At 40.8% G+C, this 27746-nt stretch overlaps 1 pseudogene; it reads right to left on the reverse strand.

The window, feature by feature from the left end:
- Window positions 1-18383: 18383 nt before the first annotated feature.
- Window positions 18384-25149, reverse strand: LOC146558675 (G2/M phase-specific E3 ubiquitin-protein ligase-like; annotated as a pseudogene).
- Between the last annotated feature and the right edge of the window lie 2597 nt (window positions 25150-27746).

Raw genomic sequence — 27746 nt, forward strand, 5'->3', positions numbered from 1 at the left:
AGTCAGACAGCGCACACAGTCATATAAGATACACACACACTTAAGCCAAGCCTACTCATATTAGTAACTATGCATACACAAAGTCAGACTCAGGGAGCATCTCGCCACACATTTTTTCTCTCTCTCCTTCTCTTTATTTATGAACAAGTGACGTATTCTCTCCACCTGTCTAAGCGACGCACACAGCATACATCCCTAGTTATACACAAACATCTATGGGTACACTGAGGTTCATTACATGGAATATAAATGGAGCTGGCTCCAGAGAAAAGAGGTTAAAAATATTTAACCAACTCAAAAAACTACAGGCAGATGTTGTCCTATTACAAGAGACCCACAGACCTCTTAGAGGTTCGAATGAACTTAAAACACCTGAGTTTCCTAATGTGTTCTCAGCTTGTTATAATTCTAGACAAAGGGGAGCAGCAATTTTAATACATAAAAATATTAATTTCACAGTACTCGATACAGTTATAGATCCAGAGGGCAGATTCTTAATCATTAAACTATCTATACGTGATAAAAAGCTATGTATTGCAAGTGTATATGGTCCAAATGTTGATGATCCCTCATTCTTTCACGGTTTTTTCAGTGCACTCTCTGAACACTTAGATGGCACACTTGTTCTTGGAGGTGACCTCAACCTTGGACTAAATGAAGACATGGATAGGCTCAATACAGCGGGAACTCAGCGTAATTGGCAGTCCACAAATATAATCAAACAATATATGAGCGACTTTGGTCTTTGCGATGCATGGCGCTCCCTTCACCCCACCAGTAAGGAATATACTTTTTTCTCACATGTCCATCACTCCTACTCTCGTCTGGATTATTTTTTGGTCAGCAGCTCACTGCTGAACGACATTTCAGACACTGAGATTCACCCTATAGCTGTCAGCGATCATGGTCCTGTATCTTTAACACTAATGCACAAGAATAATACTACGCCAAGAAAAAACTGGAGATTTAATATATCACTACTTAAAGATGAAGACTTTATTAAATATTTTAAAAAAGAGTGGACTTCATATTTGAACTATAATGACACTCCCGAAACATCAGCTTCTGTTCTATGGGAAGCAGGGAAAGCTGTGATGAGAGGTAAAATAATTTCTTTCTCATCACATAAAAAGAAAAAAGAAAACAAAAATATTCAGGAATTAGAAAAAAACATCAAATCACTAGAAGAAGCCTACGCGTCCCACCAAGATCAGGAAACATTGAACAAAATACGCAAAACAAAACTAGAATTAAATGAGATAATTGATAAAAAAACAAAATTCTTAGTACAAAGACTACGCCTACAAAATTATGAACATGGTAATAAATCCGGTCAATTTCTAGCAAACCAGCTAAAAATAAATAAAGAAAAAACAACTATATGTGCTGTTCAAGATTCATCTGGGAGCACATTATATGAACCGATACAAATAAACAACATTTTCAGGGATTTCTATAAAACGCTGTATTCACCACAAATAAACCCATCTAAAAAAGAAATTGATCAGTTTTTGGACAACATAACTCTTCCAAAATTATTGGACACTCAAGCAATGGCACTGGATTCACCACTGACACCAGGTGAACTCCAGGAAGCCCTGATAAGTATGCACAATAATAAGGCTCCAGGTCCAGATGGCTTTCCTGCAGAATTCTACAAAGAATTCTGGTCGATTCTAGCACCAGTTTTCTACAGAACGTTGTTGGAAATTAAAGAAAAGGGCAGACTTCCATCAAATATGAATTCTGCAAACATTAATCTCCTGCTAAAACCAGGCAAAGACCCTGTATATCCCTCAAGCTATCGTCCAATATCCCTTATAAATGTAGACCTTAAAATAATCTGCAAAGCTCTCTCAAAGAGACTGGAGAAAATAACCCCCTTCTTAATTCATCCTGACCAAACTGGTTTCATAAAAGGTAGGCACTCATCAACAAATACACGTAGATTACTTAATTTGATAGACTACTCATACAGTAAAAACTTAGAAACTACAATATTCTCTTTAGACGCAGAAAAAGCATTTGACAGAGTTAACTGGAAATTTCTATTTGCAACTTTACACAAATTTGGTTTTGGATCCTCTTTCATAAACTGGTTAAAAATATTATATAATTCCCCAACAGCTTGTGTTAGAACAAATGACCAGACATCCTCCAGCTTCTGTCTCTTGAGGGGCACCAGGCAGGGATGCCCACTCTCCCCTTCACTATTTGCAATTTTTATTGAACCACTAGCAGCAGCAATTAGACAGAAGTCAGTAATTAAGGGCATAAAATGCAAGAACGTGGAACATAAAATCAGCCTTTATGCGGATGATGTGTTACTCTTTCTCCAAAATTCACAAACCAATATCTCTGGGGTGATTGAATTGATAAACTCTTTTGCAAGAATATCAGATTACTCAATTAACTGGTCAAAATCTACAGTCCTACCGATTAATTGCTCCTTCCATAATTCCTCTTCTACACCACTGCAATCGGGAAATATAAAATATTTAGGTATTAATGTTTCTCCCAAGCTTGCAGATCTAACTAAATTAAACCATATCCCACTTTTAAAGAAGGTAGAAGATGATCTGGCTAGATGGAAATGTCTACCCATATCACTCATGGGAAGGGTTGCCGCTATAAAAATGATGGTCTTACCAAAAATAAATTATTTATTCTCAATGATCCCAACTAAACCGCCACAAGATTGGTTCAGATCTCTAGATTCATGTATGTCCAAATTCCTTTGGAAAAATAAACCCCCACGTATAAGCTTAAAAACACTACAAAAGACCAAGGATAAAGGAGGACTAGAACTGCCTAACTTTCAGCACTACTTCTTAGCCAACAGGCTTCAGTTTATCTCAGGATGGCTAAAACACACCCTCTTAGATGAACCTTGGCTAGATGTAGAACAAGCACTCTGCAATAATCTAGAGATCTCAGACCTACCATTTATCAGCTCAAACATCCAACGACATGAATGCTTTAAAAGCATCAACATCAGCTCTTCTCTGACAGCATGGTGGGAGTTTCTAAAATTGACAGCGTCTTCATTAATCCCATGCAAACGTACACCTATCTGGAACAACCCTGACATATTACAAAACAATAATATGATAAACTTTTCAGATTGGAGTGATAAAGGAATCAAATATTTAGAACATATACTAGAAGGAACAGAATTTATTTCATTTGACGGACTAGTTACACAATATGGGATCAACAAGAAAAGATTTTTAGAATATCAACAAATTAAATCCATAGTAAAAAAGAAATTTAAACCGGGTCAAGTTGAACTACAAACACCACCAAGTGTGGTTCAATTTCTTACTCTTAAACCCCCCAAATTACTATCCAAAATATACAGAATGCTTTCTAAAACAGATGAATCAATATCACTTCCTATTGCAAAATGGGAAGCGGATTTATCAGTTAACTTAGACCTAAACTTCTGGTCTCAGATTTGCTTAAAAACCTTTCATCTAATTAGAAATCCCAGTCTTCAATTAATTCAATACAAAATATTACATAGAGTACACTATACAGGTCATCGGATGTTCAAGATGGGCTTTACGTCTACCAACAACTGCTCACACTGCCAAACCAATTCACCGGACAATTATATCCACGCTCTTTGGTTCTGTCCACCAGTTCAGAAGTTTTGGCGCGAGATATGTGAAGACTTATCAAAGTGTCTGAAATGTAACATTCCAACTTCCCCCTTAGTGTGTTTGTTGGGCAGCTTAGATAATGTCACTTCAGAAAAGAATATCGCCCATATGGTTTTCACTGCCCTATGCATAGCCAAGAAAACAGTCCTCATGAACTGGAAAAATAAAAATAATCTTAATTCTAACCAATATAGAAATTATCTATTAGATTACATTAGTCTTGATACAGCCTCTGCCACCACATCAGATCAATTGCTCTGGGCTCCTTTGATCAGCTCCATCACCTAGTGGGGGTGGGGGGTCATAGTTTGGTCCCGCCTTCACTGTTGTGATTGGTGTGGGGGTAGGGACAGGCTTAGGGCATCGGGGGGTTCCCCGGAGGCATCTTCCTTGGGGGGCTCAACCCGGGGTAGCGGTCATGTCCGGTTAGGGGCTCTGTTGGCTCTCCGGTGACTGTTTCCTCGCGGCTGCGTGCAGCGGGGCTAGGGGAGGGTCTGTGCTGACGGACGTGGGTTACTGACCTGGTAGCCTGGCTGGCCCTGGGTGGGTCCGGGATGGGCGTGAGGTTCTGGGGGCGCTCCGTCTCTGGGCTGGGACCCGGACCGGGCCTCGGGGGCTTGGGTCCTGGTTGGTGTGTTGCCGGGGTTGTGGGCGGGTGGGTGCATGGGGGCCCAGCCCTGGAGCAGGGTGCCGCCGGTGCGTCGAGCCACCTGGGGGGCTCTTCAACTGGTGGGGGAGATTGTCACATCTTGCAGGAGCTTTCCTCTCCTCAGGAGCTCCCTCTGCAGGAGGGGGAGATACAGGAGAGGTGGAGGAAGATCTCAGCCTGGGTGTTTATTGTCTTATGTAGTCTGGAAGATGAGTGGATGGTGGGGTGGGTGCAGTTTTCTCTGTGGTGGGGTTGGGTGGACTGTCCCGGGCTCTGTGGGGCCGGGCGGCGCTGCTGCACTGGGCCCGGTCTGGATGGGCCTGGGCCCCCTTTCCCTGGCGGGTCGCGGAGTATGGGGGTGCCTACTGGGGTCAGCGGGGGAGCTGGCCCCAGGGAGAGGTCACTTGCCCCTCCCTTCCTTCCCTCCCCATCTCCAGCTGCCTCCCTCTTCCCGCTCCACCACAACCACCCACACATGCAGGGCCTTGGAGTAGGGGTATGTCACCAGGGTGCAGAGGAGGCTACCCCCCCCCTCTGTCCCCTTCTGGCTGCCTCTGCCTCAATTTTATCCCACAACTTAGACATTCACATTACTCACACTCTCATTACACATACATATAGGATCTTGGGGGTGGGCACGATACACGGAGTCCAAAGTACCATCAGGGTGTACACCCCACCCCTGGCATCGTTGCCCACCTCTCAATTTTAAATACACGTAGACATTGAGGGCTAGCAGGAGGGACCATGCGCTTACCTGCTGCTCTCTGGCAGGTAGCTCCATGCCCTCCTGGGTTTTAAATGCACCTTAGAACACACATGCATCAACATTACAATGAGCGGGTGGAGGGAGGTTTGGAGTCTTCTCTCACCCCCGTTCTCTGCGACCTGCTGGAGCAGGGGGGCTAGGAGGAGGAGTTGGCCGTCCGACTGCGGTCTGGAGTGTGGAGCCTTCCTGCTGCTGCGGAGTCGGGGCGGTCTGCCTCCCCCCACCGCAGGGAAAAGGGAAACATCACCTGGGTCTGGGTGCAGTTCCCCCCTCCAGGGGCGGGGGCACCTAGACCCGGTTTGTAGAGTACGCTTGGGGAGTGTGATCGTGTGTACAACGTCTCTTTATGTCTGTCTCCACGTTGGTTGAGTGTGGAGTAAGTGCATATGAGAGCATGAGGGTGGGAATGGATGTTTGTATCTGTGTGTGCCTGTATGTCTGTGTCTATATGTCAGGTTGGGTGTCAGGCGCCACCTCTCTGGGGACATCTCAGGCCCTCCAAGGTTTGGAGGCCTATCTCCCCCTACCACCACTTCCCCTGCCAGTGGCGGACCCCCTCAGACATCGGTGCGTTGGTGGTTCTTTGTGTCCGGGGATGGGCGCCCAGGTACACACCGGCTCACTCCTTGGCGGCCGCTTATCGGGGCCTGGAGCCTGGGGCTCGCTCGGGCCACTTCGGAGGTGGGGTGCCCCCGGCCTCTCGGCCTGGGGCTCGGTCACTCAGGCGCAGCTGGCTGCCGGCGGAGCTCACGGGCGCGTCACTGCAACTCCCCCTGGCTTCTGCTCCGCGGCTGCTGAGTGAGCCCTCATCTGGGACTCTCCTCAGCTCTTTCCGGGACAGTGGCGCAGCTGCCCCTCTGTTGGTCTTCCTTGGTCTCTTGTGTTCTGGGGGCCTCTGGATGTCTGGAGTTTTGATCTCCTCCACACCTGCTTCAAGCCCTGGAGGACGGGGCTGTGGCCCCCCCACACCCTCTAGCAGATTATTACATGAAGGAACCTTTTAAAAAAAACAAAAAACAAGCGCGTCCATGCTCACAGGTGTACACACGGGTGATCACACCCACAAACTACACCCTTTTTGGCTCCTACCTCAAAGCACTGTTGATCTTATGTGCTGCACAATAATGTTTAACATTTAGTATTTACTGTCATATTCCCATATATCATTGTGATGTTGTTTATTCTATTACTCTTGTTCTCTTCTGCTTGCTTTCTTTTTTCTTTCTCAGCAGGTGATCCAGGTGATTGATATATGCATTTCTTTTTCTCTGCCCGTTCTGTTGGTTTTTGTCTTTTGCCCTTCTCCCCCATCCCTCTTCTCAGCTGTTTCTCTTTCCCTCTTTCTTTCTCCCCTTCTTTCCCCCAGTCAAGTCTGTCCCGTATTCAGTAAGTGAAAATAAAATAAACAATAAAAGGTGAATCAAATGGACCATTACGGCAAGGCTGGGATGGTCAGTTTGGTAAAGTAAATCCGTTGGGCATCTTTCTTTGCCTTTAGACAACAATTCTGAGGGCTAAAGAGCCGAACGGGACAGGCCAAAAAAAAAAAAAAGATCAAATAAAATACTTTGAAATTCTAAAAAAAAAAAAAAAAAAAAAAAAGAAAAAAAAAAAAAAAAAGAAATGTAAACAACAAGTACAATACACAAACATACCTGTTCGCTTTCCAGCTAGATGCTAATTTAAAGATGTATGGAAAATTATAACTTTCTCATTAACCTTTTCTAGTGAGCAAACAGTAGCAGTTTGATCTTAATTCCCGGAAGTTGTCCATTCCGAATTTCAAAATAAGAGTCTAATGAACATTATAAGGTATAAATCATTCAGGGATTTAAGTATCTAAAAAATATCAAACAGAACAAATCTGGGTCATTTACAGTGATATTAAATGTATACTGAACAGTCATGTCACAGTCCTTGGTAAATTATTTTTGTTGTCTTGCTGCTTTAAGTTTCCTGGGGTTTCTCAAAGCTGCTATGTAAATCTAAGTTATGAAAGTATTGTTACTATTAGCCAAACTAAGTTTTGTCCATCAAGGTCTATGCCAAAAAGGGTGGAGTACAAGGGAGAAAGATGAAGACCATCATGGCACCTACAACCCAGCTATGATCCCAATTAAAAAGTTACGGAAACCTAGCTATCCGCATTAGGGATCATGAGTGAATGCCAATTAACATCAGAAAACCATGAGCACATTACTAATTATCCTGTGCTCTAATATCAGAGCCCTTTGGAATTTCTTATTTATAAAAGATAACGATGATCCAGAGTTTGATTAAAGTGGCGGGTGGGCTCTTTAAGCCAATTGAGTCTAATAGTAGATTAAATGCCATGTTATGGATGTTAAATTATCCATGATAATTATTTTATCTGAACTGATAACTAAATCAGATAAAAAGTCAGGAAAAAACAGTTTTTCGAGTTTTCCAATTAGGGTGGACAAAGCTAAAAATTAGACTAATGAATTAAAACTCTGTCTGGGTCTATAGTTGATAGATGACCAGGTGTGGAAGATTGCTGCCAATCCCCCTCCTCAGCATGTACTTTGAGGATTGTGACAGAGATCAAACTCATTTTGCTAACTAAAGGAGTATCAGACAATCATCCTGCTGTAACCAGGTCTCTGAAATTGTTATGACATAATATCAGTGGAGCAGAACACACAGACATGTTTGGTTGCGGTGCAGTGGTTTTATTTACAATGACAAAAACAACACAATTCCAGGGTGTGAGGGGAGTGCTCAAATGGTCTGCAGAAAAAGGAGAGCAGAGATTAGTGCTAGTATACGGAGAGGCAAAAACAAGGATAATACGAGGGAGAGAGTTGGAGAGCTTACTTGTCACGAACTGATTACCAGCCCGGGCTGGGGCGATGAGGAGCCAAAGGTCTGAGGAGGGTTGAGTGCGGGCAGGCTGTGCCGAAGGTAAAGGAAAAAAGTCAAGAGAGTCCAGATGGAGATGAACCTCAGAGGATATGGGGCTGACGATCGTAGAAGCGAGGCTGGCGGTAGGAAGGAATACAAGCGAGGAACGATCTTCACACATTCGTTGGTTTGAAAGTATAGCATTCAGCACATTTGGCATGTTACCACTTGTGGATGAAACAATACTCCGACACCAGACATCTTCTGCACAGCTCCTTAAAAGCCCCAGCTGATGATGCCTGATGTTTCGCAGGGGTGCCAGGGATCCCACAGATCACAGCCCTGCCCTTCTGTTCTGCAAAAGTGAAAGTGACAGCTCAGCCACAGCACACTACCTCCCAGCTCCTAATAGTAATATGTTGATCAATTATTAAATCGTGTACCAACAGGGACTAAGAGGAGAGAACTAATATTTAATAAACCACATTTAACTGTTTTACTTTTTGGTACAGCTGAGGATGCTATATTGTTCTTTCTTTGTGTGTTTTTAAATCATTTTTTGCTGATTTTTGGTTTGTCTCTTGGTGATTTGGAAATAGACACAGTCTCTGTAGGAATGGGGGATAACACCTGTATAGGTCCCTCAGAATGATCTATACTAAGACTTGAGAAGCTTATTCAAGGTTATTTTCAAAATAGTGAAAATGTGACAGTGATAGGACAGGCATCCTCTAAATAGATGCCTGTCCCATGCTGTTACCTGATGAGCCACGTTAATGTTAACCTTCACAGACATGCGTTTACTTGCATCTTAACTTCATGGAAGGGGGGAAAAAAGCTTTAAATACATCACAAAAAATTGCGTTATTGTATAAGAAATGCCTTTGGTGCAAGAAGGTGTCTGCCTCACACAGTGTATATTGACAATGAGGTGGAGTGGTTAAACTCTTCAGGTTCAACTACCATCAGTTGAGCAGTATCCGTTTTGCATCTGAGGTGCTCCACATACCAAGCAGGGAAAAATTCAACAACATTTGAGCAGCTGTCAGCTCCCCACTCCTCTCTCTCTCTCCCAGGGCCTAGCATGCTACTAAAATAGGGGAGCCACGATTAGATGGTGGCTGCCAGCCACACTGGCCAGCCTCCCCTTGCACTCCCTGAACCCACTGCACCACCCCTCTGCTACCGCTGAACCACAGACTACACCCTGCCACATATCTCCACTGACTGAGTCAGGCCACGGAGCTACCAGGCCTAGTCTCGGGCTACACCAAACACATCTGCAAAATGCTGTTGCAATGCAGCAACATCTGCTCTCTGGAGTGGCTCTGTGTTTACATACACTCTGGGCCAGCTGACAGTGGAGGAAGGGAGTTCCAAAGACGGGGGGCAAAGCAACAGAAAGCCCTGCACCCCATGGTGCCTAGCTGGGGGGAAGGGACGGAAAAAGAAGGAGAGGAGGAGGATCTGAGACACCGAGAATGAATGGTGATTTGAACCAGGTCAGAGAGGTATGAAGACGAGAGATGATGGATAGCCTTGAATGTGTACAAAAGTATCTTGAAATTGATGTGGTATTGAACCGGAAGCCAGTGAAGCTGGTATAAGTAGATTTTCCTGTATGTAAGGGTTTCGGATGTATACTTTCCATCTTCATGACAAGAAAAACTCCTCAATAGGGTTCAAAAAGGGAGAGTATGGTGGAGGAAACATATTCATAAAATGCTACTCATTGTGAAACGAATCACATATTCCTGGACCACGGTGAAAGCTCACATTGTCTACATTGTCTATCTGGCTGTAGCTCAGGAGGTAGAGCAGGTACTGATCGGAAGGTTGGTGGTTCGATCCTCCTCCAGTCTGCATGTTAAGTATCCTTGGGCAAGATACTGACCCCAAGTTGCTCATCCATTGGAGTATGAGTGTGTGTGTGTGTGTGTGTGTGTGTGTGTGTGCGCGTGCGTGCGTGTGTGTGTGTGAGTGAATGTAGTTAGAAAGCACTAAGTATAGAGAAAGTGCTTGAGGTAATGGGTGTGATTGGGTGAATGTGGCATGTTGTATACAGCGCTTTCAGTACCCCAGCAGAGTAGAAAAGTGCTATATAAGAATCAGTCCATTCAGTCTACAATGATAAAATACAAGGGATGCGCTCTCATGATCTCTCTGCTCAAGCAAAGCATCCCGTAGACAAGTGGTTCGCGTACGTGGTATTTGGGTTCTATCTAGTAGTACACGGGAAGTCTACAGATTAAATAATACACCATGTTCTGGCTGAGGGATTTCTGAAAAATTAAAATGTACAGCTCTGTTATCACTTCCAACATAAATGAAGACAGAAAACTAAACAGCAGTGGCATTTGTAGGGTTACTGAAGTTGTACTAGGTGGTATATAATTATGTGCTATGTGGTAGCTAGCTACACAGCTATGTTAGCATAATATAAACACAGTGAAGCTGGAGGATGAACGCTAAATTTTTTCCACTTGCTAAAGGTTAACATGAGGGTTCCCAATGGTTAGGGACAAATGCTGTTGCATGGCAGGATGATGTAAACAGACCAAACTTCAGTCAGAAGAGCAACTGAGATAATCTTTCCACAATACGAGGTCAGTCATTAATATACTGCTGCATGGGCTGGGCTGTAAGGTTTGAAAAACTGATCTTTAAAATGAATAGCGGTAATAAAATCCGAGAGAGGCCGACAGTGATCACTGCCTTTTTTGGGGGGCTTGTTCCGATTAAACAGAACAAGACACAAAGCATTGACACATGTTAAAAATACAACAGCCCTGATAAACCCAGAGTAGTTTGTTCATACGTCATCACTTAAAGACTGGATATCTCACCTGCTGTGAATGTTTTAAAACAGTACAGTTGTTATTATTATCACTTGTCACATCCACATCCAGCCACTCCACCAACCTGTGGTAGATGCTAGTTCGAACAGATTTAATGCCCAGTAGTTCATGCAGTTCTTTTAGTGTGCGAGACATGAACAATATGCAAGGTTACCTGAAAGAGTGTTACATTCTTTGCTGAAATGCTGCAGAGCTGCACTGCTTCGGGATACCATTTCACATTGTCCACCAGAACTAATACAAAGTGATATCCTAGTGCGCTCTGGTGAAAGGGCCTGATGAGGTCCGTGCCAATGTGCTCAAATGGCACTTCCATTAAAGGCAGTGGGCACAAAGGCGGTCTTGGAATGGCCGGCTGGTTCAACAGCTGACATTCTGGGTACATCAACAGATTGACACTGACAGCACAGACATCACATGTTCCTACTAATTGTGAACAGATCTCCACCCACTGCCCCAATAATTCATTAAACCCAGGCCAATCCGATCCCAGAACTAAGGGATACGTTAGGCAAGATCTAAGCCTATGTGTTTTGCCCTTATATTTAATTTCCACTTATGAATATCCCCATGCACACATCTAACTTCCACCCACTCTGCTTCCAGCAATGGCCCCTTACATACCAGGATTTGATGGATGCATGGAAGTTGATATAAGTTGCTGATTTACCTGGGCATTCATTTGTTTTTGTGTTGTTGAGATGTTTTTAAACTTGTAATACCATGCTATAACAACTTCAGAAATCATCTACATCTAGTCACATTAACATAGAGTATCCATCCATCCATTCATTCTCTTCTGCTTATCCTTATTAGGGTCGCAGAGGGTGAGAGGAAGGGTATACCCTGGACCAATGTTCCCTCTAATTTTTCATGCGTCTAAGCGAACACACAAACTCCCTGAGCGGTCCCTTGGACCACTGTGAGCAACATTAGACGTATGCACTGTGGTCACGCCAGCATCGAATCCATCCAAGTTACGTGGTTTATTAAAATAATCAAATTACAGCATTTACATTTATGTTGGACTACTTTTAATTAACTGCTTTAGCCCACTTACAATAAAAATTAAAAAAAATCTTGTTCATGACCTGTGTAGAATGTGTCATGGTTCGCTTGAGAACTCAAACGCAGGACTCAGAGGCACAGTCAGTATTTATTACAGTTCCACCAGGTATATATACAAACAGTGCAGGGGATAGTGCTATATACAAAGCGGTGACAGGGAAAAGGCTCCGGGGAAGTCCAGGTAGGGAAAAGACACTTGCTCCTCTTCTGACTCTCTCTCCAAACACTCACACAAAAAGGGAATCCGCTCTGGGAATGCAGGGTCGGGTCCAGGGGATCTATGTACAGAAGGAAACACACGTTAGAGGTTTTGCAAAGGGAAGCAAAAGAGAACTTGCTCAGAGCCGGGCTGCACTGACGCGAGTCACACACAACGATCCAGCGATGAGTAGAAGCCACTCCCTGGCTTAAATGCTGGCTGCACTGACGAGGCCCAGGTGTTTCCTCGTGGGCCAAGGGCGTGAACCCACCATGAGTTCCGCCCTGGCGGGAGAGAGAGAGAGAGAGAGCAAGAGAGAGAACACTACTAGTCAGCGGCCTGCTGATCCCCTGGCCGTGACAAAATCCAATTTTGAAAACACAACTTTCTTTTTTTTTCTTTTTCTTTTGTTTTAATAAAGCTCTGACTTGTATTATGAGTATGAATCTGTGGTCTAGGAGAGAGTCCTGTAACTCTCTGTCTGCAAAATACAGTAAATAATGACCAATGTTGGGCAATTAATTATATAGTTACTTCTTCAAAAAAAGTAACTGAGTTTTGCAAACAACAAAGTTTCTTGCAGCTGTTTACCTAAAAATGCAGCCAAGGCGTTTTTTTAAATAAACATTTCAAACTATTTACAGAACAATCGGGTGTTCTGCATCAAATTTGATGCCACACAAATTATTTGTGCCACTCCGAAGAATAATTTCTGTCCACTATGAGATAAAGGCGAACAACAGACTGATACCTGCAGGCCTGACAACAGGAGATTTATCACTCCTGTAACACCTGTAACATTCAGTAGTCACCTCATTGTTCTGACACACACAACAAAACTATTGACTACACTACACACTAACTACAGAAGATTTGCGCTAAATGTCGCAAATCTCTCACATCTCAAAATACTGCCGTCACTCGTAAAACTTCTGGACTGGACTGATCACCAGTTTGTCGCAAGGCTAACACAGAGACAGACAACTATTCATCATTTACACCTATGGCCAATATTCTGCCCCCCTGTTGTTGCTTTATTGGGTTTCTTTGGCTGATGCATTTCTGAGTTTTCCCACTAGTGGGCAGAATTACCCCTTGTGTGCACTACACTGCCCCCTTTGGGGATGTGTTGTAAGCAGCAGGAAAAGTTCACGCAGGCAGTGTGAGAAAATGCTTGGAGCAAAAAACAAGCTGCACAACTTTAAGCCCAGTTTACATCGTTGGGGAGTTTGTTGAGCCATAATCTGTAAGTAATCAATGTGTAGCTTTATTTTCTGTAAGATTTGTTACTTTCCTGTTACTTAAGAGGTTATTTGAACTGATAAGGAAAGATGTTTATGGTGAATGTAATGGATAAGAAAAGCTGTGTTGCTAACTTCTGTTTTTGGTTACATAATAAGTCGATACTGATGCTTACATATTATTTTACTGTATGTTCACATTCTTACAAATTAAAAGAGAAAAAAACGGTCTTCAGTTAAAGACACAAAGACAAAGCGATGTGTCCTGTCGTTCCTGGAACCATCTCGTCTTATGCATAGGGTGAATAGCCATACATTCACCTGAGGGCAGCAGAGCCAATCTAGAATAACCAATTCACCCAACCAAACTAATTGCATGTATTTGGACTTTGGGAGGAAGCCAGAGTACCCAGAGAGAGAGCACGCACAAACACAAAGAGAACATACAAATTCTACACAGAAAGGCTTTGGCCTTTGGAGTCAAACCTTCTTGCTATGAAGCAACAGTACCACCACATCACCGTTCTGCCCTAACATGGCGAAATATGTTAAAATAACAAACATCAAGTTTATACAGTGTGGAAGTGCAAGTTAGAGATTTGTGCTAGCTCAGGGATACTGTTTTCTAACCTGAAGATAAAGGATGGTTATAAAACATGTGAAAAAATCTGCCTCTAAAACAAGCTTAGTTTAAATAAATGCCTATGACGTCTGCAGTTCATATAAATAGTGGACAATTCAAGGTCACTATTTGAGGAAACGTGGAAACATTATAATTTCCCTTTGACATGCATTATCTTTTGCCTATGATTTTACTTTTTTTCTGTTTTACAGTATATAAAACAACATTATCTTTCTACTGTCAAAACAAGGAACACAGTATGCAGCAAAGCAGGATAATAAAGATGTCTAGTGAGAGCTCAAGCTCTGAAAGTGGAGAAAAAAGTCTGGAATTTTATTTTTGACTCTGCAGAGGCAAAGTGACAATCTGTGTCTAGCTGAAAAAATAATGAGCCAGCAATGCTCACTCATCACTTTAGGCAGAGGATCTCTTTGCAATTAGACAGGATAGTCCGACCCATCCACACCCGTGCCAGTGTGTTGTTTGTAGACAGTTCAGAAAGTTGCTCAGTCTTGGTTTGCCCCTGGGAGAGCAGTTGGCCGTTTCACCCTACAAATACATAGCTGCAGCAGTCACTTGACACCTGATTGAATCTTTAGAATCGTGGGATGCAGCTTTATAAAAGGAATGATGAGATAAGAGTTCTATACGGTGGCTGGGAAGTGCAAATCGCAACAAATTAAAAAACCCACAACAAATTAAAAAAAAACACAACAAATTAAAAATCCTTGACGGAAAGGGATTGTCTGAAATACCGGAAGTGACACAACGATTAGGCTTACTCCATATTTGTAACTCAGAAAAGTGATTCGGGATGTCAACAAATGTCAAGAAACGCACTCCTCACAGCGCTTCCTCATTACCCTGACGGTGCTCGCTGCACTACATAGAGAACCGGAAAATGTTTTGCCCGTTTTGTGGCGTTAGCTTCAGCCTTTTCACCCCTTTTTGTGCTTCCTGTGGACAGTCTCTGGAGCTTTTGCAGGACACAGACCAGGCTGAAGGGTCAGACAAGCTACAGTACTGCATGAAATATTTCAACAAAGGTCACTTATATAGTGTTATCATGGACATGATGTTAGGTTTGCATGGTGTAAAGATGAGTTTAAGGAGTCTTAAAAGTAAACTCAATAATGCTGGACTTTACTGAAGAAAACATTTTCACTCCAGAACAACGATCATTAACGCAATCAGAGCGGAGCTTCAAGGACCTGGGCGATCGTTTGGGTATTGAACAATGTGGCAGGTACTTAAACAAAAGCATCATCTTAAAGTGAAGAGGGATGATGTGATGAAAATACTCCGGGAGCTTAATCCTCATGGATGCCAGATGAGAACACGCAGAAGATTCATTAGGAGAACCTATCATTTGCTGGGACCCAACTACATGTGGCATGCTGATGGTTATGACAAGCTCAAACCATTCGGTTTGGCCATTTCAGGGTGCATTGATGGATTTTCACGCAAGGTTTTGTTGCTAGAATGTGGACCTACCAATAATAATCCAGTGGTCATGGCTTACTATTACTTGTCATGTGTTGGGAGCCTTGGTGTTGTACCGATGAGACTGAGAACTGACTGTGGGACAGAAAACGGCATTATGGCTGCAGTTCAGTGTGCACTACGTCACCATCATGATGACCACTTCAGCGGAGACTCCAGTCACATGTTTGGTTCATCAACGAATAACCAGCGAATTGAGTCCTGGTGGTCCATATATCGAAAAGGAAGGTAAATATAACATTTAAGTTTGCCTGATATTTAAAGGTGTAACAAATTTGATTGTTGTGCAAAAGTTGATTTATTGTCAGTCTGCCCCAGGGCAGCTGTGGCTACAACTGTAGCTGCCTCCACCAGTGTGCGAATGTGAGAGTGAATGAATAGTGGAATTGTAAAGCGCTTTGAGGGCCTCGGAAAGCGCTATATAATGCAATTCATTATTATTATTATTATTATTATTATTATTATTATTTCAGTAATTCAACTTAAAAAGTAAAACCGATATTAAATACTCATTATTTGCCAAACTAGACATTTTTAGCCCATTTAGTAATTATGATGATTATGATTTGGAACTTAAGAAAAACCCAACTTCAAAACCAGAATATTGTGAAAAGGTTAAATATTTTAGATTTAAAGTGCCACTCTACTATGAGCTAATTAATTCAAATTACCTGCAAAGGGTTCCTGAGCCTCTAAATGGTCTTTCTAATTCAGGAGGACTCACAGGATGGACATGACTGCTGTCCTGACAGCTGTGGGGAAAAAAAACATAATTGACACCCTCCATAAAGAACACCTTAAAACAGCGGTCCCCAACCTTTTTTGCGCCACGGACCGGTTTATGCCCAACAATATTTTCATGGACCGGCCTTTAAAGTGTCACGGATAAATACAACAAAATAAAACTAGTACCCGTACCGAAAAAAAGAAAATTTATTCATAACACACGTGAAAAGACCAAGGAAAACCGAGTAAATGATAAAAACGATAACAAAATAATGCTGAAAACTGATAAAAACCCTGAAAACTATACATTTCACACCTGAGCCTCAACTCTCGCGGCCCGGTACCAAACGACTCACGGACCGGTACCCGCTTGAGGCCCGGGGTTTGGGGACCGCTGCCTTAAAAGACGTTGGCTGTTCCCAGAGACTATCAAAGCACATTAATAGAAAGTTTTGTCTAATGTAAGTGTGGATAAAAGGGGTGTCACATAGTGTAGTGGCTAAGACCTCAAGGCTGCTACTGAAGCATCCTGGTCTTCCATAACACCTCAACAGATCCACAGACTGATAGCAGTAATTTATGCAAAAAGGACCCAAACAAATAGAACATACAAATTGTTAGAGACTTTGAATTTGGGTTTTTCATAAGCTCTACGTCTTAATCATTAACATTATAACAAATACTTGAAATACCTCACTTTGTATGTAATGAGTTAATATCAATTCAATTCAATATCAATTTGAATTACTAAAATAAATGAACTTTTGCACATTACTCAAATGTTTTAGATTTTTGCGTGTATGCAATCCCTTTCAATAGAAAACTGACTGGAGTCTATATATGATTCAGTTAAAATGAACTGTAAAGTGCCATGCGATGACATGTTGTGAAACGATGCCATGTAAACAAACTAAACTATTTCTAAACATTTTTTTTAACAATTTCTGTAGGGCTCAGTTTTGGTTGGAGCTGTTTGCGGATCTTCGAGACGTCAATGGAAGTCACGAGCATCAGTGCCTTTTGAGATTTTGCCTCACTGACATTGTTCAGAAGGATCTTGATGAATGTGTGAAGCTGTGGAACACTCATCAGATTCGTCCCTCAAGAACAGCTTCATGTCCAGGAGGTGTGCCAAATAAACTGTACTACCTACCCCCACAGGTAATGGATAATAATGATCAAATAATTACTTTGTGTAAATGTCAGTGAGAGGTGAAACGTCTTCAAGCAACTTATAGAAGTCCAGACGCTTTTCTTTGCAAGCTCCTTTGACTACGATGACCTGGATGACTGAGAACCTTCACAGACACTTTGTGTAAACCTATATTAATGCAATTGTCTTCCATTGACCACAGACACGGCTCCAGGGACTGTGGATTCCTGATTCAACAATCTGAACTGGACACTTTTCCTGAGTCTAGGCTGTCAGTAGTTGTATGTGGGGACTCAAACATACAGGAGTATCTGAATTTTGTAATGGAGCAAAATCATTTTCAAAAGCCAGTCTGCTGGGAGTCTGCCACTGAACTTTACATGAAGTTATTAGAAATTGCACATTTCTAAAAAAAAAAAAAAAGAAAAAAAAAAGGGCTTTTTGTTGTTTTTACCAAAACCTATAGCATATACTGTATTTTTGGACTAGGCTACATGAGTTGGCTGAAGATGCCAAAAGTTTAAGTTAGTGTTTGTAAAAGCACATTCTTACTGCAATGTCTTGCTAATTGTGGTCCTTGTTTGGCAGATGGAAGTTGAGATACAGTCCTCAACATTTAGATAAATAATAAAGCAAAATCAAATCTTGCACTGTATTGTGGGTTTATTACAACTTTTAAGAGTAGAACACAGTACACTTTTAAATGCCTTTAGTTTTAGTAGCACTGTCAAACCTTTGAACAAATCAAGCCATTGCATTTTAAATCTCCTTTGAACATATGTACCTACATTTTAGAATAAAAAAACATGCTCAAATACATAACTGATTTCTGGATAAGTCCCGTAGCAAAAAACCTACAGAATTTACAATGTAATGCCAAGAAAAAGCAGCTGTAAGTGACTGGGTTATCTAATAAAACTACAATAAACCTGGTAAACTATAATGGATTTGTGCTGTACCACCAGCATGTCCCACCTTCTCCTATTCATAACATCTTAAAAAAATCTTGACTTAAAAACTTGAGAAACAAATCAACAGCAGGTTTGAACTACAAGGCCAGACATCCTAGAAACATCCAAATCCTGGGGAGTTTTGAATTCCAAAATCCATGTTGGATTTAAACACGGAATATGAGGTTGTCATTGGTAGTTTCAATAAGTTTAAGCATGTATTTGCCATCGGGAATAAAGAGTCATCCAGGAACTGTAGGCTTGGTAGTGGATCTAATCCAGAAGGTGACAGTGATGTTAGCCCAGTTGCAAACATCACAACATCGCCCACCGACACAGCAGTTTGTGATTCTGCAAAAAAAAAAAATAATAATAATAATAATATATGTATATGTAGCACATTGTCTTGTAATGAGTACTAAAATAAATACCTTCACAGCCTTCACAGAAAGTCTGACCAGTAGCCCACAGTTTTACTTTCCAGACGTCTTCCAGATGGGCTGAAGTCAGGTTTGAAAAGTCTCTCAAGTTCAAGAGCTGTGAGTTTCTTTTCCATGTGACACAAGACTGGGGAAAGCAAAGTAGGGTGTTGCTGGAGTGCACTCAGGAAATTAAGTGCTGAAAGACCCTCTTTAAATCTAAAGAATGAGGAGAACTTTGTGTCATTTACCAGTTCATAATACATGCACAAACTATGGACATACTTTGAACTTTGGAAACCTTGGAGAATGTAAAACATTTCAGTCAGAAATTATGCACAACACCGTCATAACAATAATTCTATAGTCTCTTCTATAATAGTCTCACCTGTCAATTACAGATGAGTTTCGAGCAATTATATACCACCGGAGATAGTCAGACACAATGTCTTTCTTTTCTTCAACTGTGGAAACATGCCTTAGACAACCAGCCACCTGTAGCATAGTACTGTTTTTATGACACAGTCACGCAGGACATCCACTGAACCAGCACTGTCGATCTGAAAAACCCATAAAAATGGACATACACAATGTAAGCTTACGTGTCTGATTTTCATTCCTGTTTTTTCCCTACACAAAGAAAGAATATTTTAATTTCATACAGATAAAGAAGCTATAGTTCTATCCTGCATTCAAATCCTGTGCTGTCCTCACCTCTTGTAAAGCTTTTCCTATGTCATCATCTGTGACTGAGGCAACTGCTGCTTTTACTGAAGTCTGGCCTGCAAGATAATGTACCAACTCTTCTGACAGGAAATGGGGCCCTGGACCACCATGCACAACTGACACGGCTATCATCTTTCCTGCTAGGTAGTAGTCACCCTCCCTTACAGCTGTGAATGAATACAGTAAATGATAAAATCTCTTAGACACACACAACTCTCTCTATCGATCGATCAGAGCCAATCGATGTCAGATCGATCGATCAGATAGACAGACAGACTAATGCTGTGTTGAAATAAACCAAAAAAATATTATGAGTTGCTTCTGATAATAATTAAAAACAAATTGATTTACAAGTCCCAAAAATTAAGTTTATCAAACATCTGATCATTGCATACCCTTTGCATTGTAGACGAGGAATCGATGTCCTTCTGGTCCATCAAAAATGGGACGATCTTTCATGTGTTTCATTAGCAGACTCAAAAACTCTCGTTTTGGGCCACCTGCATCAAGTCCTTCTTCTAGAATACCAGCATCATCAGTAAATTTAACCAGCATGTCATTGGTTTCAGAGTATGACAACTGCCTGAAACCCCTGACTGCTCCATCCCAGACATTTGCTCTTGAGATGTTGAATCTGCTGACACTTCTGATGAAGTAGCACTGGATAAATTTGCAACGATGTCAGGTAGAGTAATGTTAACGTCTTCCCTGTAATCATGCAAGACTATACAATTTAGCGTTGTTATTTGAAGTAGTATTTGATATTTTACAGTGCTTTGTAATCAATCGGTGAAGCAACTTCAACCAGCTCTTCATCCTCGTCCTCAATGCAGGGGGCACACAGGTCTGTTGAGAAATTATAATTCCAACATTAGAAAAACTTGTATTCACCCTATAACTATCTTTACCCATTTCACTAACCCAAATAGGGATGGGTATTGATAAGATTTTAACGATTCCGATTCCATTTTTGATTCTGTTTAACGATTCGATTCTTTATCGATTCTCTTATCGATTCTTTTTTTTTTTTTTTAAAAAGGAGAACACTAAGGTCGATTAGCTTAGAACTTTGTTTTATATCTTCTCTTTGAACAAGATAGAAATTTAGGAGTAACATGGCCTTACAAACCCAGCAGTGAGATCTTAAGAGATCCAGCCTACAGCTCTTCAATGTGGTGTCACAGGGTCCCCAGGAAAAAAAATTGTAAATGTAAAATAATAAAATAAATATTCTTCTGTAGCAATAACAAAGTATAACATAAATTGTTCTGTGGCAATTACACAAGAATATCCAGTAATGTCCCTGCCTACAATTAAACACATTCACTTACCAAAAATCGGGGGCATCTGCTGTGGCAAATGGGTTCAAGCCTTTGACCACAAACTGAGTCACTGCTCGGTGACATTCGTCTGTCCTGGCCTGAAAGGAGACGCTACCTGTAGACTGCAGCGAGAACTGCCAGCGAGCGCCAGCCAGACTCTGTCTGTCTCTCTCATCATGGTCACCTACATGTACAGTAATGGCAGGTCTTGTAATAAGGCAGATCGCGCTAACATAATATGCACTGTTAGTTGATTATTTACCTGCCGCATTAACGGGAGAGGACGTGCAAACGTTACCACTGCTGCTGGGTTGAGATTCACGAGTCCGGAGCGGAATTAAAAACACGACATTCATTTAAGGTCATCACGTGTTTTGTGAGCAAATGCTTTTGCATATTCGTAGTGTTTCCTCCCTTAAATGAAATATCTACTTTGCAAGTTGCCCTGTTGTCATCGGTTCTCATAAAGTATAATCAAACTTTTGAGCATTTGAGCCGCTTAGGCGCCATGTTTCCTGCCAGGTAAATGACGCTCCGCAACGTGGTGACGTCATTCGGGGCGACTGGAATCGATAAGGGAATCGTTTGCAAAAATGGCAAACGATTCCAAGGAATTGAAACAGTGGGAACCGGTTCTCAACAAGAACCGGTTTTCGATACCCATCCCTAAACCCAAACGTGTACTCTAGTTACAGGTTTAAAATTACTTATAAGACACAATTTTATTTACCTATAGGGACTTATGACTGGATTTGTTTCACTTTGGTGATCAAGATCCTCTGTATCAGATATTACAATCTGAAAAACAACAACAACAAAAATTGCATACTGTACATAAACATACATAGCATTGTATTATTTCAACAATAGCAAAAAACCTCATGCTGACATAAATTGCCCAAATCCCTGACATGGCTGTATGGTAGATGAAGGTCCTGGAGCATGTCTGAAACAGAATAAGAGTATTGGAATTAAAATGTACAGATAAGTAGCTCATACAATTTAATATTTTTTATGATACCAACATTATAAAAATGCTATGAAACCAATAAATATTTATATTAGGGCGGGGGAATAAAATAACCACAATATGTATTGCAGTATACTTTTTCCTCAATGGAAATATGAGACTATTGCAATAGAGCTATCCATCCATCCATCCATCCATCCATTTTATATGCTGCTTATTCCTCTAATCCCTCTTTTTTTCATTGACGTAAGAATAGTCAATCCTTATCAGGTAGCGCAGTGACCAATCGCTCTGGGAACAGCGTCATTTCCAGTTAGGGTGACTTGTTACCTGCAGCACAGTGAAGTAGCAGCGCCACACGTGGAGATGTTTGGGCACCATTTGCATCTAAACCAACCATTAAAATAAATATACAAGGAGAGATTAGGAGAATTTGCTTTTATTTCTTAGCTTATTCATATGATATTGACAAAAAATTTTATGTCTCTTCTCCTGTAAAACTTACTGTAAACTAAGATTTATTTTTAGAATCATTCTTTTTTGCTTTTAAATGTAATTGACCAAGCAATTGAGTGATCTGGTGTTTGTTGTCTTTTGAAATCTTTATCTCTGACTTTTTATCTAGTTTTTAACATGTACCTTTTTTTAGTTATCTGAAACGGATGTAATATGTTAATACATCTGTCTGTCTGAACTTATGACAGGAAATAAATATTTAAATCAAAACAAGCTTCTGAGGATTTCACGTCTACTTATGAGCAACGGCACATTTAATATGTACAAATCTAGCTGTTTATATTGTGATGTATATCAATATTCCCTGAAATAAAACAAAGAAATATTGTGACATGAGAAAATATTGTATTGCCCAACTCTAATATACAGTGGGGCAAAAAAGTATTTAGTCAGCCACCGATTGTGCAAGTTCCCCCACCTAAAATGATGACAGAGGTCAGTAATTTGCACCAGAGGTACACTTCAACTGTGAGAGACAGAATGTGAAAAAAGAAAAATCCATGAATCCACATGGTAGGATTTGTAAAGAATTTATTCGTAAATCAGGGTGGAAAATAAGTATTTGGTCAATAACAAAAATACAACTCAATACTTTGTAACATAACCTTTGTTGGCAATAACAGAGGTCAAACGTTTACTATAGGTCTTTACCAGGTTTGCACACACAGTAGCTGGTATTTTGGCCCATTCCTCCATGCAGATCTTCTCGAGAGCAATGATGTTTTGGGGCTGTCGCCGAGCAACACGGACTTTCAACTCCCGCCACAGATTTTCTATGGGGTTGAGGTCTGGAGACTGGCTAGGCCACTCCAGGACTTTCAAATGCTTCTTACGGAGCCACTCCTTTGTTGCCCGGGCAGTGTGTTTTGGATCATTGTCATGTTGGAAGACCCAGCCTCGTTTCATCTTCAAAGTTCTCACTGATGGAAGGAGGTTTTGGCTCAAAATCTCACGATACATGGCCCCATTCATTCTGTCCTTAACACGGATCAGTCGTCCTGTCCCCTTGGCAGAAAAACAGCCCCATAGCATGATGTTTCCACCCCCATGCTTCACAGTAGGTATGGTGTTCTTGGGATGCAACTCAGTATTCTTCTTCCTCCAAACACGACGAGTTGAGGTTATACCAAAAAGTTCTACTTTGGTTTCATCTGACCACATGACATTCCCCCAATCCTCTGCTGTATCATCCATGTGCTCTCTGGCAAACTTCAGACGGGCCTGGACATGCACTGGCTTCAGCAGCGGAACACGTCTGGCACTGCGGGATTTGATTCCCTGCCGTTGTAGTGTGTTACTGATGGTGACCTTTGTTACTTTGGTCCCAGCTCTCTGCAGGTCATTCACCAGGTCCCCCCGTGTGGTTCTGGGATCTTTGCTCACCGTTCTCATGATCATTTTGACCCCACGGGATGAGATCTTGCGTGGAGCCCCAGATCGAGGGAGATTATCAGTGGTCTTGTATGTCTTCCATTTTCTGATGATTGCTCCCACAGTTGATTTTTTTCACACCAAGCTGCTTGCCTATTGTAGATTCACTCTTCCCAGTCTGGTGCAGGTCTACATTACTTTTCCTGGTGTCCTTCAAAAGCTCTTTGGTCTTGGCCATGGCGGAGTTTGGAGTCTGACTGTTTGAGGCTGTGGACAGGTGTCTTTTATACAGATGATGAGTTCAAACAGGTGCCATTCATACAGGTAATGAGTGGGGGACAGAAAAGCTTCTTACAGAAGACGTTACAGGTCTGTGAGAGCCAGAGATTTTCCTTGTTTGAGGTGACCAAATACTTATTTTCCACCCTAATTTATGAATAAATTCTTTACAAATCCTACCATGTGAATTCATGGATTTTTTTTTCACATTCTGTCTCTCACAGTTGAAGTGTACCTCTGGTGCAAATTACTGACCTCTGTCATCATTTTAGGTGGGGGAACTTGCACAATCGGTGGCTGACTAAATACTTTTTTGCCCCACTGTATAGCAGAACAAGCTCTGAAATAACTTACTCCTTCTCTGCATGTTTACCATTAGGGGTACTCTGGTCTTGTGGTTTGAAAACCTAAGATGAAAAATATGCACTTTTTAAAGCTTTCACCAACTTCGTATCGCATTTAGATAGTTCATCAATACTTAAAAGATAATAATTTTTTTTTAAAGAACATACAATCACACAATGAAAATAATCCACCCATGGATGTTACAGAATTATGATCATTATAGAGAAAAAAAATAGAGCACTTAGCCAGAGCCACTCACAGGCCTCTGGCATGGTGTAGGGGTAAAAAAGTACACACCAATGTGTCTGCCTGGTTGAACTCAGCTGTGCTTCTTGATGTAATCACAATCTCAAGGTCTGAGTCTGAGGTACCATCCTCTGAAATCAGAGCTGAGAAAATAAACACATTATTAGTTGTTGTATATGTAAACACGTCAAAATATAAAATTAACAAACCTTGTTTGAAGTGGCTCTCTGGGCAAATGAAAAGAGAAATCCTGTTGTAGTTCTTTCCTATTTCCTCTTTGTAGTCTGCCAATCGGAATGGCCTTTCTGTCCCAGGCACATTTATCACCTCTGTGCAGTCAGGATACAAAAGGACATATGGTCCCTCCACCAAGTCCTTGTTGAATGTTATAATTTTTTCTACAGCCTGCTTCAAGAGGTCAGGGGCTGTAATTTCGGGGCTAATAAATAAGGGCAGTGTTTTCCCTCTTAGCGGTTTTAAGTCCGTTTGTTGTGACACCATTATTCCTATATTGATCTAGAAACAAATAATACAAGCAAGATCACTTTAAGAATAATTGCCAAATCCTTGTTTATAAATTTACCTGTGATGGCTTACCTTGACAGGTTTACTCTGTTGCTTGAGTTTTAATTTTGCTCCACAGCTGAAGGCCTGACGCTCTTTGGATTTTGATTTTTTGTACTCCATGAACTGCTTGTATGACGGACATGTTTGTTTTGGTTGAATGAAAAACGTTTAACATCAAAACAGGGTTATAAGCACTCTCCATTACTAAACGTAGACGAGAATAAAGTATAAGCAAACATAAAAAGAAACCGGAGCCAAAATGGTAAATAAACGTGCTATTTAACTGAAATAGCATAGACTGTCTGAAGAGAACAAAAAGTGAGTAATATATCAAAATTACTTTGTTCAGAATTTTCTGTTTGTTTTGATGTCCCTGGGGACTCTGATCCTTCTGCCTGGTCTGTGTCCCGCAAAAGCTCCAGAGACTGTCCACAGGAAGCACAAAAAGGGGTGAAAAGCCACAAAACGGGCAAAACATTTTCCAGTTCTCTATGTAGTGCAGCGAGCACCGTCAGGGTAATGAGGAAGCGCTGTGAGGAGTGCGTTTCTCGACGTTTGTTGACATCCCGAATCACTTTTCTGAGCTACAAATATGGAGTAAGACTAATTGTTGTGTCACTTCCGGTATTTCAGACAATCCCTTTCCGTCAAGGATTTTTAATTTGTTGTGGGTTTTTTTTAATTTGTTGCGGGGTTTTGTAATTTGTTGCGGGTTTTTGTAATTTGTTGCGATTTTTTAATTTGTTGCAATTTGCACTTCCCAGCCACCGTAGTTCTATCATGATTGGAAGTCAGTGGATATGACCCCTGTCTAATTTCTGGTCTCAGTGTAAATACTAAAGAAGAAAATATTGTCAAAAAATAGCAAATGTCAAGGAGGTTTTACCTGTGAGTGCATTCCATTTTCCTTGACAGGCACACAGGCCTATGTAGCAAGCAAACCAAGTCTAATAAGATTTCTCTCTTTCCCCTTAGCCGAATTATTTCGATTGAGATTGGAGCTGAATAAAAAAAAGGCATGGCACATAATTCTTTGCAAAATTGTGGAGCAGTAAACTTACTTAGAAGATGCAAATTAAGATATCAACAGTAGTGTGTGTAAGTGGAAGTGCATAGTCCTTTAAAGTCAGATGCTGGATTATTTTAACGGGAACAGGGTAGATAACCTGAATCATCATTGGAATCAGTCTCAGTAACAGTAGTCACATTATGGTCACATTATGAACTTTAAAAATTTAATTTTTCTAAATCATTTTTTTTATTATATTCACTTCTAACACTCACAAATGTAAACCATGGTTGGTCCATCAAATCCTGGTTTGCCAGGGGCCATTGCTGAAGGCAGAATGGGTGGAAGTTAGATGTGTGTGCATGGGGACATTAAATATCCCATAGTGCCAGTGGAAATTAAATATAAGGGTAAAACACATTTTACCCTTAATTTTCTATTATATTCACTTCTAACATTCACAAATGTAGCCTATGTTTGTGAAATGGAGAAACAACAAAATAACGGCAGATGAGGAAACTTCACTGTATATGTGAAGCATATATATATATATATAACATATAAGTTTAGCAAAGTGGGTAAAAGAGGATCTTATGCCAAAAGAAAACTGTCAAAAGCTGAACAGTCAATGAAGAAAGAAAGACATTGAGGATGAGGAGAGAAGGAATGATGTTAGTATTCTACAGGGAGCTGCTGAGGAACACTGTGGAGTTGTCTGGAAGAAATCACTTCCTTCTTTATTATTATTATTAGTATTTATTTTTGTTATTTTCTATGTATTACCATTCAAATCTCTCAATGAATACAGAAGAAAACACAAGAGAAGGCTAATCAAAGGTATCTGCTGTAGCACATGCTTGTTATGCCAAACTTTTTAATGAAAGATTGTTCTGCAAGCAGCTCATTTACATAAGGCTTGAAGCAAAAGAACAAAACAAAACAATAATAAGACTTCCATCTTAGATAAGAAAATACATTCATTTAGATTTCATAACAATAATCCAGGCAAAAGAACCAAGAATTTCAGCACTGTCATGATTTCTCTTCTTCATTCTTCATTTATATATTTTTCCAATACTGTAGTTTTAAACATGTTTTTAAACGAGGAATGTGAACTACACCTTTTTAAGTCACTGTCATAACTATTCCACAAATTGACACCTCTAACACAAACACATCTTTGCTTTATTTTCTTATCTAGTTTTTGTATTATTTTTTTTAATCTGTTCCCCTCAAGTAATATTGACTCACTCTGGCTTAAACCGCTTCTGAGTACCGCAGCAAATCATTTTATTTTGTGCTTTGTACATTATCTGTGCCATTTATTATTCAACTAGATCATACAATTCATTTAATAAACAAAATGTTAGTTGGTTCTCTATAGTTTTATTGATTCATAATTCTTATAGCTCTTTTTTGTAACTTAAAGATAGGAAGTACATTGGTTTTATAGGCATTGCCCCATATCTCTAAGCAATATGTCATATATGGATATAAAAACAATAAAGCGTATATCATGATTTTTTTGTTTAGGACATGCTTTGTTTTGTGGAGAATAGCAATGGTTTTTGACTATTTTGTTTTCACATGGGTTATATGAGACTTCCAAAAAAACTTTTATTATTATTCCAAGAAATTTATTTTTGCACACTCTTTCAATTTCAATTCCATTTTAACCATATTTTTTAGTTGTCCGGTTCCAAAAAAT

The sequence above is a fragment of the Mchenga conophoros genome, linkage group LG15 (assembly GCF_057382185.1).
Source record: "Mchenga conophoros isolate Kocher_MC1m ecotype Shallow Benthic linkage group LG15, M_conophoros_male_GT1.1, whole genome shotgun sequence".
NCBI lineage: Eukaryota > Metazoa > Chordata > Actinopteri > Cichliformes > Cichlidae > Mchenga > Mchenga conophoros.